The 20,906-nt window shown below is 32.1% G+C and overlaps 2 pseudogenes; both read left to right on the top strand.

Moving 5' to 3' along the window:
• Window positions 1-2,812: 2,812 nt before the first annotated feature.
• LOC105109442 (G-type lectin S-receptor-like serine/threonine-protein kinase At4g27290) lies at window positions 2,813-6,343 on the top strand (annotated as a pseudogene).
• An 8,820-nt stretch (window positions 6,344-15,163) lies between these two features.
• Window positions 15,164-18,780, top strand: LOC105109443 (G-type lectin S-receptor-like serine/threonine-protein kinase At4g27290; annotated as a pseudogene).
• Window positions 18,781-20,906: the final 2,126 nt, after the last annotated feature.

Genomic DNA, 20,906 nt, shown 5'->3' with positions numbered 1-20,906 from the left:
AACATTAATTAATGATCATTAATGCTTAGAGTCAAAACATAAGTAAATATTTTCTTATGAGTTATGGATTATTAAATACTTGTCTATATTTTAAACCATATGAACAAATTTTCATCATGTAATTGAAAAGTTTGAGCTTTAATTTCCATGGCGTCACCTCTCATCCATAAAAAAAACCATCAACATCTTTTGCATTTTTACTGAACAAAAAGAAAACTTATAATTACCAAAATGTTAACTTTGTTTCTTCCAACAGACACCAATTATAGAAATTGCAATAAAAGATCACTTTTGATCATAATGATAAAAATATAATATGTATTTAATTGTTTCTTTCCTCATTCATACAATATAATTCTAAGAGAATTCAAATTTTTCCATGAATGTAGAAGCAAGATGAAAATGAACATAAAAGTTAGTTGTGCAGACATATAACTAAGTTTCATGGTAAATGAATTGTTGATGTAATCTTTTGAAAAAATAGAGAAATTTAATAAGAAATTACAATAAACCATTGTAGGATTAGATCTGAGGTATAAAAGAATAAGGTGCATTAATGTAATTGCATAACCAATTGACAAGTATAAATAGGATGGGTTAAACAAAAAAAGAAGAAAAAAAGACAGAAAAGTTGAAATTAAAGAGAGAAAACCAAAATGAGAGAAAGAAAGAAAAAAGAAGAAATAAAGAAAAGGGAAAAGGACTGAAGAAATTAAATGTTTAAGGGAAGATTTATGCTTTGATGTGTAATTATGTTAATTAGCTTTGATTTTGGTTTTGTTAAGGTTTAGGGTTTTGAATTTTATGTTTTAGGGTTAGATAGATAGATTAATGAAGTGTTATAGGTTACTTTTTATGTGTTAAACTGTTATGGGTTGATTATATTGAGTTTTGAGTTAGAATTTGAAATCTGCCATTGCTGGGAGACTAGCGGATTAGGAATCTAAAATCTTGATCAACCGATCAACCAATAAGCTTATTGACTTTAGTCAATTGGTTGGTGAATTTCAGTTGATCGATTAGCATGAGTAGTTTCGATTGACTTATTGGTAGATTTTGGTCGACTAGTTGATCAAACCCTGGGGGTTGATTAGTTCTTTTTGGTTCAAAAGTTTATGAAATATTTAAGATCGATCGAGTATATCTATTTTGTTTTTATATTTATGTTTGGTCTTAAATCTTAGAGATGTAATCTTTTATGTTTTATGTTTTGAATTATTTTTTAGTATATTTTTTATATTCAGATACTCTTAATACTCTACTTGTTGGGCATTAGTAGGACTTTCATCGATATCTATTTTTGAGTCCTAACTACTTTTAAATCAGGTGAATGGATAATATTCTATATGCTAAAAGAGTAGTATAAATATTTTAATCATTAATATAAAATTAATCATGCTTCTTGGTAATTTATATATTTTTTTTTATCTCTTTTCTATTATAAAACATGATCCTTTGTATATTTCTGAATTGACAACTTCTCATTTGATTGATTGTATGAGTTGAGCTTTTAAGAAATGATTATGTTTTGTTTAATTATAACCCTTTGAGATGCCGAGCAGAATACTCTTGGTAGCATGGTAGTATTAGTATTTATGCACATTATAGTTCTGAACTTTAGTTGGTTGATAGAGTCACCAAACTATGGCGACTGGTTATCCTATATTCTGAAGCATCATGCTCTTTGCATTTTGATTTTTTGACAAGTCTTATGATATTTCTTGTTATGATCTCTTTGTAAAACTCTTTAATAAAAACATACACCTAACTTGTATATGCATTCTTCATTGATGTATTACCTTATATATGTATATTGAATATTATATTCTCAATGAGTTATCAAACTCATCCTTTTATTATTTATTTTTTTAGGCTTATAGCTTCGTTAATAAGTTGCTTTTGTAAACTTTGAGAACCTGCGACAACATTATTCTATTGTGTCTAATTAGAGCTCTATAATTACATAATTTGTATTAACTTTTGTATAAAGATGTTGATTTATATTGTTATCATTATTGCATTTAACTCTAATTGAGTTATTAGGAAGAGAAGTATGTATGTATGCTCGACTTTGCATAGGTAAGGAACCTAGTGGAGTACCTTGTTTATATATCGGTCATGAATCAAAGCATCAATCTTATCAATTGACTTCCTTAAAAAAACATGATTTAAAATCAGTTATGTAAAAATAGATCGTTTTATTATTAAGACTTGTTTAACTAGTTTTTCATCTTTTTACTATGTGGGTGTTTCCGGTCTAATAATCCAGATTACAAGTTTAAAAAATTAATATTGGTTGATATGTTATTTTTTATTTTAATTTTAATTTTATTATTTAACATTACTTTTTTAAAATAAGTTTTATATTTTTTTTATTAAATTATTTTATTTTCATAACTTGACTGAATACTTTTATGACCCCGCGGCAGTGCAGGTCGCCATTAGTGCAACAGCTATTTGAAGGGTTTTTTTTTTTTTTTTCCCAAATGGTAAAGTTATGTTAGAGTTAGTTTATACATTAACTGACGCTAAATCTTATAAATCTTTTCTCGAGAGATCTTAAAAACATATCCTCTGTATCAATCCTAGTATATTTAATAAATTTCAGTAAATGCTTGTCTTAAATCTTGAAGCAGAACAAATAGTTAGAGTTCCTATTTAAAGTAGTGAAATGGTAATAATAATATGACAGACTTCTACTCTTTTCTCCATTGATCAATGAATTAATTCATACATAAAAAAAGACTTCAGTGAGCTGTTAAGCTTTTACTCCCTAACCCCACTTGTACTGCTGTTCATGCCATATAAGGCTAATTCCACTACTCTACAAGCTTGATAATAATTGAGATCGCTATGCGTACAGACCTTATTAATTAATTTGCTAGCATTACAATGCTTTTGGTTTGCATCTTCTTACTCTTTTTATCACTAGCCTTTGCTGCACAAGACAATATCACTTCCAATGAATCCATTAAAGATGGCGAGAGTACTCTAGTTTCAACAGGTGGAACTTTTGAGCTGGGTTTTTTTAGCCCAGGAAATTCAAGGAATCGATTTTTGGGAGTATGGTACAAGAATGAATTGTCAACTCATAAAGAAGTTATTTGGGTTGCCAATAGAGAAATTCCGCTTAAGGATCGTTCTGGATTTCTAAATTTCACCCAGCAAGGAGTTTTGCTTCTTCTCAACGGAAACAATGAAAAAATTTGGTCATCCAACAAAACAACAAATGTTGAGAGTCCAGTTTTGCAGCTATTGAATTCAGGAAATCTAGTTGTGAAAGATGGGAAGGATAATAACTTCATTTTATGGCAGAGTTTTGAATATCCTTGTGATACGTTTCTACCAGGAATGATGATCGGATGGAGTTCACAAACTGGTGTGGATAGATACTTGATATCTTGGAAGAGCGCAGACGATCCGGGTCCAGGCCAATTTTCATTTGGGATAGATCGTCAGGGGTTTCCACAGCTAGTCGTCAGGAATGGAACTTTGAAGCACTATAGGCTGGGTTCATGGAATGGAAAAAGTTTCACCGGGACTCCTGAACTGCCCACAGATCAGTACTTGAAGTTTGAATTCATTTTGAACAATACTCATGTAGATTATAGTTATGAAATCCCGAAATCGGTTGTATGGTTGACGAGGTTAATTGTGAATCAATCAGGATTCGTGGAACGCTTTATACGTGCAGATCAAACTAATGGTTGGACAAGTATATATGGGGCACCAAGAGATCTATGTGACAATTATTCAGTATGTGGTGCACATACGATTTGCAAAATGGTCGATCAATCCCACAATTGTACTTGCTTGGAAGGATTTGTACCCAAATCTCTTACAGATTGGAGTAAAGGGTGTGCTAGAAGGAGTACATTGAATTGCACACATGACATCTTTCAGAATTTTACAGGGCTTAAGTTGCCGGATACATCCGTTTCCTGGTATGATACAAGCATGAGTCTAGTAGAATGCAAGGACAAGTGTCTAAAAAACTGCAGTTGCACGGCATATGCAAATTCAAATATCACAGGAGAAGGCAGTGGCTGCATACTCTGGTTTGGTGAATTGGTTGATATGAGAGAGTTTAGTACTGGGGGCCAAGTCCTCTACATAAAGATGTCACCACCTTTGAAAACAGGTATTTATCAATATTCTTCCCATGATTCTCAAGCAGGGTATTTTTTTCACTCTTTCTCTCTGTTTTTTTTTTTTTTTTTTTGGAATGAGGAAGTTGTGTGTTCCTTAAATGTTTTCCAAACTTCGTGTCCTCATTTCCTCATTCTATTTACAAATAAAATAGAACTCCTTTCTGTGTTTATTGTGGGTTTTCAGATCAGACGACGTCAAACACAAATTCTGGTAAGAAGAAGCTTTTAGGAATCCTACTCGGTTCCACAGTCCTTGCTGGAGTGCTTATGGTAGGACTCACCTTCTATATATGGAGAAAGAAGCAGAGAAAGCAAGGTAGTGTACTTTGGACAATTCTTCTTATTCCAGAACATGGACCTTGTTGATATATATAGTATGCATGGTAGACTCCTAATATAGTAGAATTTTATGTTAGTCATCGATAACAAAATGAAGCATTTGATAGATCATGTTGTTAGTCAATTAGCTTTGATAAGGAGAAGCTGTTCGTTTATCATTGCTGACAACTGATCAATCTTCGGCTATTCAGAAATAGAGGAAGACATGGAGTTACCATCGTTTCATTTGGCCACCATAGTGAAAGCAACGGATAACTTTTCAAGCAACAACGGTATATAAGGTAAATAACAACCTGCTTCTAAGCTGAGCGATCATCTACTATGAGATATTCTAACTTCAGTAAATAACGATTCCCAGGGTACATTGATTGATGGGCAAGAAATAGCAGTGAAAAGACTTTCAAAAAGTTCTCGGCAAGGATTGACAGAGTTCAAGAATGAAGTTATCTTGATAGCTAAACTTCAGCACAGAAATCTTGTCAAACTTCTTGGCTGTTGCATTCAAGGAGATGAAGTAATGTTGATCTATGAATTCATGCCCAACAAAAGCTTAGATTATTTTATTTTCGGTTTGTAACCCAAGAACTGGTTAGAGTTTCTTGCATTTAGATTGCTTGTTCTATGATGTTTCATTTATACATCAGAATGACATAACATAATGATATATTGATTAGATCAAACAAGAAACAAATTCCTGGACTGGCAGAGACGTAACCTCATTATTGGTGGCATTGCTAGAGGACTGCTTTATCTTCATCAAGACTCTAGACTAAGGATTATCCATAGAGATCTCAAAGCCAGCAACATATTATTAGATAAGGATATGAACCCCAAAATTTCAGATTTCGGAATGGCTAGACTGTTTGGAGGAGATCAAATTGAAGCAGACACAAATAAAGTGGTTGGAACATAGTAAGTACACTCTACACCTATTTTATTACAATGTATAATCTCCGCACATTTAAACTTTTTCTGATAATGTTTTTCCACAGTGGTTACATGTCCCCCGAGTACGCTGTTGATGGGCGTTTCTCATTGAAATCTGACGTCTTCAGCTTCGGTGTTTTAGTCTTGGAGATAATAAGTGGGAAAAAAAATAGAGGATTTTCCCACCCGGATCACTGCCATAATCTTCTTGGACATGTAAGGATAAAATTAAACATGTTTATTTAACTATTTATTAACAATTTTTCTCATAACAAGTTTTTGTTTTCCAGGCATGGAAACTGTGGACGGAAGAGAGGGCATTGGAGCTTCTTGACAATATGTCAGATCGCCCTTATTCTGTATCTGAAGTATTGAGATGCATTCATGTGGGTCTGTTATGTGTGCAACAGAAGCCGGAAGACAGACCAAATATGTCATCTGTGGTTTTGATGTTGGGTAGTGAGAATTCCTTGCCCGACCCAAAGCAACCTGGTTTTTTCACGGAAAGGAATATGCCCGCAGTGGACTCTTCAGCAGTAAATCATGAATCATCATCTATAAATGACCAAACTATTTCAGAGCTAGATGCGCGGTAGAAGATTGGCTCTGATGGTTAAAAGGAAGAGCATATATATATATATATATATATATAGCCAAATCCAAGGCATATAACAGAAATTAAATATTTTCTGCTATAATTATGTTGATGTATTACTTTTACCTGTCTACTAGTCCTCTGCAAGTATTAGTGCGAATACAGATATACTGAATGCTTGAGGATTCACATCTCTGGACTGCACAACACCTGTACTGGTTTGCTTCGAGCCAACAAATGTAATGCACGGATCTGGGCTGAAGATCTATATATTTTCAATTTCAGTTTCCAAGATGAATAAAAAAAAAAAAGGTTGAAAGTTCTTGAGTAATACGTTTTATTGACTATTATTTCTAGTATGCGACTAGCATTCTTTGTGGCAGTGAACTTATATATTTTGGTTACAAAAGGAAGGTTGGAACATGAGAGTTGAGAACTTTTTGAGGAGGGACACTAATATCACATTGCAACATCTATACATTTTGTGTAACCAAAGAAAACATTTGTACATGCTGTCAAAGATTAAGTTCTAGCAAGTAGCCAGGTTCAAATAAACTGATGAGACTAATAAATAATATTTGAAGGATGCTCCCACAAAAGGAAATAGCAATCTGGCCCCAAATCTTGAAATTATGTGTGCAATTATTTCACTTTAATAGATTAGCAAGCCACTTGTTAGTCCTAAAATGGAAATAACAAAGGATCCTATTTCGAAAAATGAAATTATGGTCAACAACAATGAGGCTTATTACATCATGCGATCTAAAGTTCAACCTTAGGGATATAAATGGACACTCACATGGATGGAGTTTTACTATCTTTATATTTTATTTATTATTTAACTTGTAAAAAATTCAGATATTCATATATTATTTATCGATTTTTGATTTTTGAGTATCTATATTAGTATCAATTATTTGAATACTATTCATTATTCAAGATATAAAATATTAATCGATGAAGTCAAGAAAAAACTTCACACATAAATTAATTAAGCTTTTCAGGAGCTATAATCTTGAGCCTGGGATTGAAATGTAGTTGAGCCCGGTTGTTGGGCTTGAATGGTAGTGGAGGTTCGCCTGGAAAACAAGCTCTTCGTGGGACAAGGAACTCTCCAATGCATTGAATCTTCAATGCTTGAATCATTAAATGTATGAAAAAAAATACATGTAGAGTGAATTATTGAAGACATAATGTTGAGTATAAGAACTTTCTTGTTTATCAGTTATTTAAAGTATTTATATATCTTGATCATGTCAAGTCGCTTCATGATATGGGTAATTTCATGGTTGATTGGTGAAAATATTGGTAAATCTCAGTGAAACATTGATGAGACATAGTAATTGATGAGTGATTTCATGGTTGAATGGTGAAAATATTGGTAAATTTCAGTGAAACATTGATGAGAAATAGTAATTGATGAGGGAAAAAAGGCACATGAATTTGCGTAGAAAATTGTGTGCGTCCACACATGATCATTGACTAAAAATATAGCACCCAGCCTGTAAAACCCCGGTCAAAATACTTTAAAGAGAGAGAGAGAGAGAGAAGCCTCCCTCTCTCAAGGGAGGCCAACGGTTGGAAGGGAAAAACATTTCCCTATCTTTTTCCTTCCTCTTAGAAAACCAACCAGCCTTGCATGCAACCATTTACCCTCCCTAAAGTGTGAAAAACAAAGAGAGATGAGAGTGGAAATATGCAAGGAGTAATTAAGGTGTTATCAAGAGAAGAAAAGGGATATTGGTTGAAGAGATAGAAGAAAACGGGAAGAGAAGGAAAGAAAAGAAGAAGAGGACGTGAAGAAGGATTTTGGAGGCCAAAGAGCAAAAACTAAAGTGTTCTAAACACTTCCTAACTGAAATTGTAAGTAAAAACCTTAATTTTTCGATTTTGTCTATTAAGGTTCTTAAGCAAAAATTAGGGGGAAAGAGGAAAAACTCATAAATTCTACGCTTAGAAGATTAGTTGTTTAATAAAATGACATTATCATGCAAGATTGAAGAAGATATTGGGATGGGAGAGAGGCGCTTTGGTTCGGCCAAATGGAAGAAAAGAGTGGAGGAAGGCTTTCTTTGCTTAATTAATTATTGATGAAGGGAGACATTGAACTGCAGCTGGACAGCTCTGACGTTCAAGTTGCAGCTGAGTTTGAGAATAGAAACCCAAAGAATTTGAGATATTTTTCTACATGTGATTAAGTGTAGGTATGTTAACTGTCCATTGCAACAACATTTGGGTCATTTGGAGTCATGGAACTTCAAATGTGGGCGATGTACTAATGAAGAGTTAAGCTATGCATTTCAAAACTGAAATTATTGTTTAACTTGTGAGTGAATTTCAGACCAGTGGAGCACGAAATTTTATTAGCGGAGATAAATATTGTTTCATTTCTATTATATACAAGTAGAAATATTTAATTTCTTATTTAGTATATAATAGAAGTTTAACTGGTAACATAAATCATTAAATGATTTATGTCCTATTTCTCATCTATAAATAAACACACCAAAAAACTGAGATAAATAGAGAAAAACTAAGAAAGAAAAAACTTGAATATAAAATTAAGTTGAAAAGAGTTTTTTTTTTTCTTTTTATTTTTTTGAGTGATTAATAGAAATTAATAATTTTGTGAAGTTGACAAGTTGCTTAACCACATATATTTTATATATTTTATATGTGTGTTTAATTAATTAAATGATCCCAAGTTTATTCTTTAAAGTTTGTGCATATGGGTGTTAAAGTTCATTAGAAATTGGTCTTACCTGATTCGAGTTCCTGAAACTCAAGTTACGAATAAAAAACAGAAGATAGGTCTTACTGTATTGTGTGTGGCAGCTTATAATGACTAAATTGAAGCTGAAATTAGAAATAGATGGGAATGGAATTTTGAGTATACCTCTTCGTGACATTAGTACTGGGGATGTTAACTCTCATTTGAAGCAAACTTTGCATAAGTTGAACCATTAAAACTCCAGTTGTGCATAAAAATCAATAAAAGGATCAGGCTGCCACCTAAAAGACAGATTTGTGAGAGTGTAGAGAATGAGAAAAATTAGTTGTGTTAATGGATAATCTAACCTCGCTTTCCTTAATAATCAAAAAGGGATATGTTAATGCGTGAGAAAATTCCCAATTAAAAAAGTTAAGTTTTAATTGCAACGACAAAACGGCGTTTAGTCGTTAAAGCACATTGATGAATGAATGACAACCATTTGGGAGGAATCTTTAACCATGGATATTTCAAAAGAAATGGTCATGCGATTTTGAACGAGAAACACATGAATGAACTAATATATTTTAAATTTTTTGATGAAAGAATATGTCAATTAAGATTTGCGGTTCAATTCAAAATAACAAACTTTATTCTCATTATGGTACAGGCACTCCAACGTACCCATGCCAGAACATCACATCATACTCTAGGTAGGTGACAACACTACTTAGATGTCTATTATTAAGCTTTGTAAATCCGATAATAAATTTACTTAGATGTCTATTGTATTAATTGTTATAAAGATGAAATTTTTGATATGAATTTAATATTAGAATGAAGTGATTTTTGAATAATAGAATGAGACCGGCTTTCAGGAATGGAATGCCAAGTTTATAACTAGCAACCAATAAAGTCATTAATAGTGATTGATAAAATCACGAAATGAAATTGGTTTTCAAAAATAAAATATCATATGTATAGTAATTGATTAAATTGTTAGAAGTGATCGTTAAATCATAAAATAAAATTGATTTTTGAGAATGGAACGCCGGATATATAGCAATCAATTAAATTGCTAGAAATGATCGATGAGTCACAAAATGAAATTGACTTCCGGGAATGGGATGCTGGATGTATAGCAATAGATTAAATGCCTAGAAATTATTATTGAATCATAAATGAAATTGGCTTTTAAAGATGAAATGCTGGAATTATGGAAATTGATTTGGTTGCTCAAGGTGATTAAGGAATTTTGATAAGAGATAGGTGTCTAAGAATGGCACGTCTTATTGAAAGATAGAAGTATTAAAACGTTTGTGGTCCCTAACAAATCATGGAAATCTAACAAAAAAGAGAGAGAGAGATTGATGAACTACGCTAAATTTATTATCATAGAAAAAATCTTTTTATTGAAATATTCATGACTATTTTAATATAATATATTTTATTGTATTACTTTTCATTAACTACAGGAACTTCCCATACCCGATAGACTCGTTTCTCCATCCATGTGAACTATGAATGTTAGGGAAACTTTTGTGCATGTATAGACTTCCTCTTTTGGCATGTAATTATAATGTTGCATTATTGCATAATGTTACTATTTGTAATTTGAATAACTTATGCTACTGTTTGAAGGATTATAATATAAGAAGCAGTAAATATTTATTACGTATCAAGTCTTTTTCATTTTGGTTACTGTTATATTTCCACTTCATGATTAAGTAATTTATATGATTAAGTAATTTATATTTGATTATGATAAGAAAAAAAAATGATATTTATTGTTTAAAATATAATATAAATATTATGATTACAATGATGATGATATTTATAAAATGAAAATCTAAAATAATTGCATCGTGAGTGGTCATAAGATATGAAATATTTAAAATATAAATAAATTATATGTTAATTATTTGGGCCCTCCTAATATAAGAAAAACTATTAAAATTTAAATGGAAATTTAAATTGAGAATTATATTAAAAAAAATAACTCATTTTTTTTTAGTAGCAAATTATATAAAAGTAATTTAAATGTACATGAAAGTGGGTCGTTACACAACCTGCATAAGAGTTTCTACTTGCAGAGAATCTGGAAGTATAGAAAAGTTATGGGTGTGTGCATCACCTCGTTTTAACTCCTTGTATGTGCATATTGGACATTGCAAAAGGTGAGTAAGAAAACGTCCAATCAAGCCAAGCTGGATGGGTCAATATTTGGGTTGAGGCCCAAACATTGTGCTTGGGTTATTGTTTGGGCCTCAACCCTTACAATGAATGTTGCATGACACCATTTGGTTCAAGAACCAAATGGAGAGAAATGGCATTGTTTGGAATGAGATTCAAATATTGTCCTATTTTTTATTAATATTGTTAGATTTTGATTGTGTTTATGTTTTAAAAATATTTTTAAAAATATTATTTTTTTAATTTTTTACTTTAAATTAATATTTTTTATTTTTTAGATTGTTTTGATGTGCTGATATTAAAAATAATTTTTTTAAATAAAAAAATATATTATTTTAATATATTTTTTAGCGAAAAGCTCTTTAAAAGATAATTGCTACCATATTCCAAAACACCTTATAAGATTTTCTTTGTTTTCATTAAAGAAAATTGTGCATTATCATTAATATAAATGACAAAATTATAGATGTTATAAATATGTGTACATATCATATTAATATAGAAATATTTATATATTATATTGTATTCAAATAATATAAATAAATTTTTTATATTAAATTGAATTTAAAAATATTTATATATTATCAACTAACTCATTAAAATATGTTTAGACCTATATATATAAACGGGGGATTTTCTTGTAACCGAGGCCATAACCTTAATTTTCTTGACCAAATACGCTTGTGTAAAACCATGATAATATATGATTTTACTATGAGCGGTGATATTAAACTATGCAAAATGGTACATCCAATGACATGTCATAGTCTAGTATAATTTGGAACCAAGTTTTAACATTGAGTTGAACTGGCAAATTGATTGACCTGTGATAGTGGTCAACCAGTTAACCTAGTAATAGAGTTTTATTGGGTTTATTAGGTTCTATTAGTTTAAATTATATTCGAGATCAATTAAGTGAATCAATTCAATTTTATAGTTACATTTTAATCTTCAAGCTTATAGTTTTCATCTTTTATGCTAGTTTGTTTCAAGTAATTTTTGAGTGTTTTTCATATTTGTTATAGGTTTTATCAACTTTCCTTCTAATAATTTTCAGTAGTCTTTGATTCTGCATCTATTGTTTCTTGCTTTTGTTTTCCAGTTAAGTGGGATAATCTTTAATATGCATGTAATATATATATATATATATGATGTGTACAACTAGTTAATTTTTTAATTATTTATATATGTTGCTTTATTTTCTAAGTACTTATCCATTATTGAATCTGCACTTGCATTTTGTTGAATTATATTTTATTCAATATGATATATATTACTTTGATAGTTATGCTAATATCTATTATGTTTTGATATTAATATACTTGCCAATTGTCGGTTACTATATGGTAACAGAGAGTAATTAGTCTATATGTATATATATTTTGTATATTTAGTTGGTGAGAGATATTCCAACCTGTTACGAGTGATTCTTCTATAATAGTCATCTTCGGGTATATCTAGTCACCTTTACTTGTCATTTAATTTCTGACATGTTTTCTATTATTTTATGTTAATATGCTTAGTATGTATATTTTCATTAAAATATATTGCTTGCAAACTATTAATATTTAAGATATATGCTAAATGTTATTCCTTTCTAAGTTAGTTGAACTCACTCTATTTTTTTAATATTATTATAGGTTATTAGTTTTTGTTCGTTGGAGAATTTTATTGAGTGTCCTTTCTTTTTTAGTTTTAGTTAATATACCTTCCTTATTGCATGAGGTTTTGCTTTAAGTTTTTGCTTTAAGTTTTTGCTTTAATGTTTTAAACATTCCATTATTATATTATTTTAATTAAGTTTGGATTTTGACAATGTAATAAGTATTATAGATTATTTTTTTCTTTTCTATTTGATGATAAAGAGTTTTGAAGTATTGTTTGATTTTACTAATTTTGAATAATATAATATTTTAAAAGACTATAAAAGCTATAAAATTTTTATATAATTTATTTTATGATATATATTTTTGAGGCTTAGTATAGATGAAGTGTCTTTACAATATCCCTACTGTGTTGCTAGTTATGAATATAGAATTCGGGTTGTGATAGTTTTCAATGATTTTATCTAGTTTTCATGGTTTTTATGACCTTTAATTGTTTTTTTTCTTGCTAGGAATTGCTTTTCCGTTGTATTTATGGAAATGTTATGGTTGACTCCCCTCTTTCCTTGCATGGTGATTAAGTATATTTCTACACTAGCCTTGAAATTTCTTCTTGGAGAAGAGAAATTGCATGTCGTGCAACTTTAGCACTTGACATTCTCATGCTTACCACTAAAAAAACAAAAACAATATTATGCAAAACCCAAGCAATAACACAAAATAGAAGGCGCTAATCAATCACTATAAAAAACCTGGTGATATATAAAAAAAAAAATCTTCATTCATAATCTCAGGTTACCTACACAAGAAGGTAACCCTTTCAGAAACCTACCACGACAAGCATTCATGCCACTGAACATTATTAATAGTGGAGGCGTATATAAGCTAGCCACTATACATTTTATTTATACTAACAACATAATCGATCATTAAAAAAAACAATTTCATTAAGAAAAATACTTCAAATCCAACTTCAACTAAGAAAGTCATTTTCATAAACACATTTCATTTTCTTAGGACACCACAACATACAATTATCATTCTTATATAAATCATCTCAAAAATTTAAGCCAAACTCAACAAACATTGCACTTAGATTCATTTACTTTTATGATTTTCGCAACGAGGACAAATCTGGAGACACAGATTTTCGAAAACATTGATTCTTATAGTGAACTTGTTATTGCTAATCCTGTAGTGGTCCTAGGCTTCAATTAAAGCTAAACTATGAAAGCTCAAAATAATATTGGGCTGTAGTCAACAATAGACATTCTCTTTAGCAGGCTTAAGCGTAATTTTTACAGCCCAAACACAAAGGATAAGTCCAAGACGGCCTTCGTTAATAGTTTTCCAGCCGAAACACAAAGGACTTTTGTCAAGCATCAGGCGTCAGATAGGAAAAGCTGTGCTAAAAAAAATCCAGGTCGGTCCATGCTGAGACTTTCATAAATGACAATGTCTCCTGACCTGGATATTTCCTCTGGTTCACATGATCTTCATTTTCATTTATTTCCACTCCCGAATTAATCACAAAATTTACCATTTATTCAAATTGTTGTTGTGCGATCTGTGTGAAGCAGTGGTTGATGTGGGTAAACTCTGGTCAAAAGATTGAAGTTATTGTTGCACATACTGAACCAAAAACAAACACAAATAAAACACAAATAGATTTACGTGGTTCCTCAAAATCGGGTATGTCCACGGAGGCAGCAGATTGTATATTATTGGAGGAATGATACAAACACTCAACTCAACCCAGTACAATCCCACTTAACCCGGTGTTTCACTCTTACACTCGGTGTTTCTCTCAAATCTGTATTTTCTCATTCTCACAGTTGCACTCACCACACTTTCACCCTTTTGCTCTCACCACACTTTTACTACACTTATTACATTACTCTCTCTTTATCTCTATTTATAGGAGAGCTTTGACAACTTGGTTGGAGGTGGTTGAGGGTAGTTGATGGTGGTTGAATGGTGGTTGGAAGTGGTTGATGGTGGTTGTTAAAGGAGAGGGTGGTTGACGGTAATTGAGAAAAAATATTAATAAAAATATTATATTGACAATTTGCTACAGTTATGGTGTCCATCCAAATCGAATTCCAATACACAAAGTTGGCGGGAGAGAATCAACGAAGATTTTTAATTGAGTCGTGCACAACATCAAGAGTTACAGGCCTCTCCCACATTAGGATTTTCCGCTAGGAAGATGCAGGCTATAAAATATCATGCTATCAACTACTGTATTACAGGCATCCGTTCTTGCTTTCGAACAATTTCACAATTCCCCAAAAGAGCAATGGAGCTAATATATATCAGGCAATGAAAACATGGCAATTAGGGCACCTCCCTGAAGCAGATGCCTTCTGAACTGTCCAAGCTTACTGTTCATTTTCCTATATTAGACTAGTCTTCGTATTTATTTTCCGATCTTGTTATTTCGCTATTATTTCGTTGACAAGTCAACTATTTTGACGTCGACTATTTTTTATTCAACAATTTCTTGCTTGACTTTAAACTCTGCATTTGAACTCAAACATCGCTCCTCAATGAAGCCTGGTCAAATAAGAAACGAGCAGAATCTTCATCATAATCAGCGAATTAGTCTATTGTTTGACATTTTTTATTTTTTTGTTAATAATACATCTTCTTTTTTTATTCTCCTCTGTTCTAAAAATCTTTGCACATTTTGTCAGCAAAAAACTAAAGAACTGATTTCCGTTTTTTTCCCCTCTCGGAATGGAAGCTCGAAGTTCAATGGGAGTTGTTGAAGTAATTTTCGTGTACTCGCTTTTCTTCTTCATCTTAAAAATCTCCTCTGCACTAGACGCTATGAACACAACGCAATCCCTAAGAGATGGTGAGACTCTAGTTTCAACAGGTGGAAGCTTTGAACTTGGATTTTTTACCCCTGCAGGTTCAACGAATCGCTACTTGGGCTTATGGTACAAGAAGTCTCCTCGGATAGTTGTGTGGGTGGCCAACAGAGGAATTCCAATTTCCAATAAATTTGGTACTCTAAACGTCACTAGCCAAGGGATTCTTGTCCTTCTCAATGGCACAAACAATATTGTTTGGTCATCAAATACATCAACAACAGCACAGAATCCAGTTGCACAGCTCTTGGACTCTGGAAATCTAGTCGTGAGAGATGGAAATGATAATAAAACAGATAATTTTCTGTGGCAAAGTTTTGATTATCCTTGTGACACCTTGTTGCCTGGAATGAAACTAAGAAGTAACTTAGTTACTGGTCTTAACAGGTTTTTGTCATCTTGGAAAGGCAAAGAAAATCCTGCTCCAGGTCAATTTACTTTAGGCATAGATGTTCAGGGTTATCCACAGCTAATTCTGAGGAAGGAAACTAGAATAATGTACCGGGTCATGGAATGGCCAGTATTTTACAGGGTTTCCTGAGCTCAAGCCTGATCCAATTTATACATTTGAGTTTGTATTTAATCGGAATGAGGTTTATTTCAAGTTTGAGCTCCAAAACAGTTCAGTTTTCTCCAGGCTTACGGTGAATCCTTCAGGCCTCGTGCAGCTCTTCACATGGAGTCATCAAACAAATGATTGGTATGTTTTTGCTACAGCTGTGGTAGATCAGTGTGAAAATTATGCCTTGTGTGGTGCAAATGCTCGCTGCGATAGCAATAGCTCGCCTGTATGTGATTGTTTGGATGGATTCATTCCCAAGTCTCCAAGTGAGTGGAATTCACAAAATTGGACGGGTGGTTGTATCCGAAGAACTCCACTTGATTGCACCGATAAGGATGGCTTTCAGATCTATACAGGTGTTAAACTGCCAGACACATCCTCTTCCTGGTATGACGATAGCTTTAGTCTGGTGGAATGTGAGGGGTTGTGTATTCAGAACTGCTCTTGTTTTGCATATGCAAATTTAGATATCAGAGGAGGTGGAACTGGCTGCTTGCGATGGTTCGTTTTGCATATGCAAATTTAGATATCAGAGAAGGTGGAACTGGCTGCTTGCGATGGTTTGGTGACCTGATTGACACAAGAAGATTAGCTAAGGGTGGGCAGGATATTTTTATACGGCTAGCCGCTTCACAATCAGGTATGGCTTCAGTTGGCAACTAATTATTAATCGTAAGGACATAGCACCAACATTGATAGAAATTTAACCATTATTTCTCTTCAAATCTGGTTCATCGACTATGGAAAAAAAAAACAGCACCATGTTCGCTATCTGAACTTAGTTGATATGATTTCCCTTTTTTTTTTTATTCTCAAAAATAGAACTCAAAGATCATTCAAATTCTGTTTAAGTTACTGCATTGAACAGGGCAAAATTCCAACCAACTAATAGTCTTAGATTTCAGTAGTAACCGGGGAAAAGAAAAGAAAGAAGACCCACGCAGGAGTAATTGGTGGCGCTGTCATTCTCGGCCCAAGCATTCTAATATTAGGAATTGTCTTCTGTATCCGAAGAACAAAGCACAGAAAGAATAGCAATTTCGAATATAGGAAGGAAGAAGACATGGAGTTGCCAATGTTTGATTTAACCACAATTGAGCACGCCACAGATAACTTTTCTAGCAGCAGGAAGCTGGGAGAAGGTGGTTTTGGAGCTGTATACAAGGTCAGCTAAAACCACTCAACATGTGCAATCAAGCTATCTTCTAATGGAAAAACTAACAAAGCTATGTGAATGACGTTGATCTAGGGTGAATTGATAGGACAGGAAATAGCGGGAATGACGTTGATCTAGGGTGAATTGATAGAAGGACAGGAAATAGCGATGAAAAGACTTTCGAAGAGTTCTGGCCAAGGATTGAATGAGTTCAAAAATGAAGTTCTATTAATTGCTAAACTCCAGCACCGCAATCTCGTAAAGCTGCTCGGTTGTTGCATTCATGAAGATGAAAAAATGTTGATTTGTGAATACATGCCTAATAGAAGCTTAGACTCCTTTATTTTTGGTATGAACCTGTCCAGTTTCCTGATCAACACATTTTAGTTGTATCACCTTCTTATTATTTTCTTTCGGTTTCATCTAGTTATCAGACTAATATGTATGACAAATTGGCCAGACCCAACAAGAAGAAAATTCCTAGATTGGAGTAAGCGTACTCACATCATTGATGGAATAGCTCGAGGGCTTCTTTATCTTCACCAAGACTCTAGACTCAGAAGCATTCATAGAGATATCAAAGCCAGCAACATTTTGATGGATAATGAGTTAAACCCAAAAATTTCAGACTTTGGTCTCGCAAGAATGTTTGGTGGAGATCAAACTGAGGCCAATACAAAGAGGGTAGTTGGAACATAGTAAGTGTCCTGTACTTCCTTAGTTGATTTTCATTTGTGTATTTGGAGAAATTCCTTTCATGGTATAATATATATTTGCAGTGGTTATATGTCTCCTGAATATGCATTGGATGGACACTTCTCTGTCAAATCTGACGTCTTCAGCTTCGGTGTCCTCGTCCTAGAGATAGTGAGTGGAAAGAAAAATAGAGGATTTTGTCACCCAGACTACAACCAAAACCTTCTTGGGCATGTAAGTATTTAGAAACAAATAGACTGGTGATATGTATTGGTTTGGTTCCTCTCAGGTATCTGATTAATTGACATATTGCATTAATTTTACAAGTTTTTTGGCCTTCCTCTGGAATGTATTTGTAGTAGTCCTGAAATGTTAGCAGTAGCGATAGTCATATGCACCTTGGGGTAAAATCAGCCTACTGACCTGTTGCCATGATTCTTTCCACGCATGGATGCTTTGGTTTAATGGGATTCCTTTGGAACTAATTGATGAATGCTTTGCTGATTCATGCACACCTCCGGAAGCTTTAAGATGCATTCATGTGGCTCTACTATGCGTGCAACAACGACCAGAAGATAGGCCAAACATGTCATCTGTTGTTCTAATGCTTGGCAGTGAAAATCCATTGCCTCAGCCTAAACAGCCTGGTTTTTTTATGGGAAGTAATCCACCTGAAAAGGATACTTCATCAAACAAGCACCAATCTCAGTCAGCAAATGAAGTTACACTAACACTGTTACAAGCGCGGTAGGCTATCTTCAGTTGGCATTCAATGGATATTTTACCTGCTCAATCATGCAACAAGCTATAAACTCCAAGCCTTCAGCAATTCAAATGGTGACAGTTCGTTCTGCCCACAGTACTAGTTTCAGTGTAGTGGACATAATATTGAAGAGTGACAGAGACAATATTATATTAATGCGTTACATTTTCATGAATCCAGCAACTAATTGCGGGCAACTTCCAACGAGCAGTGGTGTGTCACGATCCGAATCTCAGATTCACGATTGGTTATTAATAATTGGTTTATAGACAAGATTTTCCTTCAAAGTTTTATACTTACACGAACCCAAACTTACATGCAAACTTATTTTTTAAACAACTCAATTAGAGTTCAACATAGTATTAATAAAAAAAATTAAATTTATAATATTTTAATTATTTTAATACAAGAGTTCATATAAATTCATAATTTCAAAGCACAAACTAGATATAAAAGAAAGGTACAAATTACAACTAAAAAGCAGATTTGGAAGGGTCAACAAAAATGAACTGCTAACAAGCTATAAGCCTGAAAAGATAAATAATGAAAAGGTGAGTTCAACAACTTAATGAGTAGATAACATTCAATATACAAATACGAGGTAATACAACAATAATAGCTTTAGATTCTTATAACATAGCAAGGTTTCTCAAATAGATCATGACAAAAAATCAAAAGGTAAAGCTTGTCAAAAAAATTAAAATGCAATAAGTATGAGGTTCCGTACTATGGAATGATCAATTCACACATGTTGGTGACTCCCCTGACTAACTAGGGTTCAGATACAATGTGCACAAAGACTAACACTATGTTGTTAACATGGGTATTCTGACTTGCATATCATAGGTTTATAATTATAATCAAACAGATATATTCATATCTCAAGACTCAACTCATGACATCAATCAAATGAGAAGCTATCAATTCAGAAGTCAATTCAAAATATATATTGATTCATATCAAAAATTCAGATTCAACAATTGATCATACTTTATCATAACAAGGATAATAATCAGTATGTATATTATCAAGAAGTATGATCCAATTCTTATTAACAAATTAAATATTTATAATATTTCTCATACATATGAAAGATTATTCACTCACCTGACTTGAAAGCAAACAACACTACAAAACAAATACTGAAGGAAATCCTACCGATATCCCGCAGATAAAATATCAGGATTATCTAAATACAAATAAAACATATTCAAAAATGACTCAAAAGAATATATAATCAATTTAATACACTTATCTAAGGGTATATTCCATAATTGTATATGTTTTTAGACTGAACTATTTATTTTTCTAAAAACCCAAAATTAAATAGTTTTCTCGAAATATAATCCATAATAAAACAAATAATCAAACTTGATAATAATTCACTAAATAATACTCAATTATTTATCAAACCAATCTGAAAAGGCTAATATTACATCTAGGGACCAATCTGAAATTTATCATATTTTTAAGGGTCAAATTGTAACTTTTTCAAATTGGAGGACCAAACTAAAATTGTCATAAATCCATGACTATACTGAAATTCTGACCATAATTAATCCTCAATTCTGTCCAGAATATCTCATTATACTCTAGGGACCATTCTGGAATTTTACCAAATTTTTAGGGTCAAATGTTCATTTTTATCAAATTGGAGGACCAAATTGAAAGTGTTAAAAATTCATAACTAAACTGTAATTCTGCCCATAATTCATATTTTATTCTGTTTAGAATCTTGGAATATGCTTTAGGTATCAATCTGTAATTTTTTCAAAGTTTAGGAACTAAACTATAATTTTCATAAATTGAGGGACTAAACTGAATTTTTATCATCTTCAACCTCAAACCCAAAATTTACACAGATTACTTACTGTTTTCTCATGATTTCTAATATAAATTTACCATTCAAACAAAATTATAATTCAAAATTATCATATGTATTTACAATATTTCAAAATTAACTAATTAATTTATTATCCACAACAATCAACCTATAATATTCAAATTAATTCATTAATCAACCCAAAACATAATTTTTAAAATCTTAACATTTATCAAAACAAAAATTAAAAGCTCAAAAAACATACATTATACGTATCAAAATATAAATCTTACCCTTTTAACTTATTTTATTTTAACTTCTGTTTGCTTCTTTATCTTGCCCTCTTTTTTTCTCTTCTTTTTCTTTCTCTCTTCTCTCCTGCCGTCCCTCACACTAAAATTTCAGATCCCTCTTTTTTTTTTTCTTTTTTTTTAATTTATATTTATTATATTTATTCAATTATCATACTACCTCTCATTTATTTATATCCAACTTTGCTGTCTTTTCCTATT

The sequence above is a fragment of the Populus euphratica genome, unplaced genomic scaffold (genome assembly GCF_000495115.2).
Source record: "Populus euphratica unplaced genomic scaffold, PopEup_1.0 scaffold218.1, whole genome shotgun sequence".
NCBI classification, from domain to species: domain Eukaryota; kingdom Viridiplantae; phylum Streptophyta; class Magnoliopsida; order Malpighiales; family Salicaceae; genus Populus; species Populus euphratica.
Note: the sequence above shows the minus strand (reverse complement) of the source record. Positions and strands in the feature narration are given on the sequence as shown.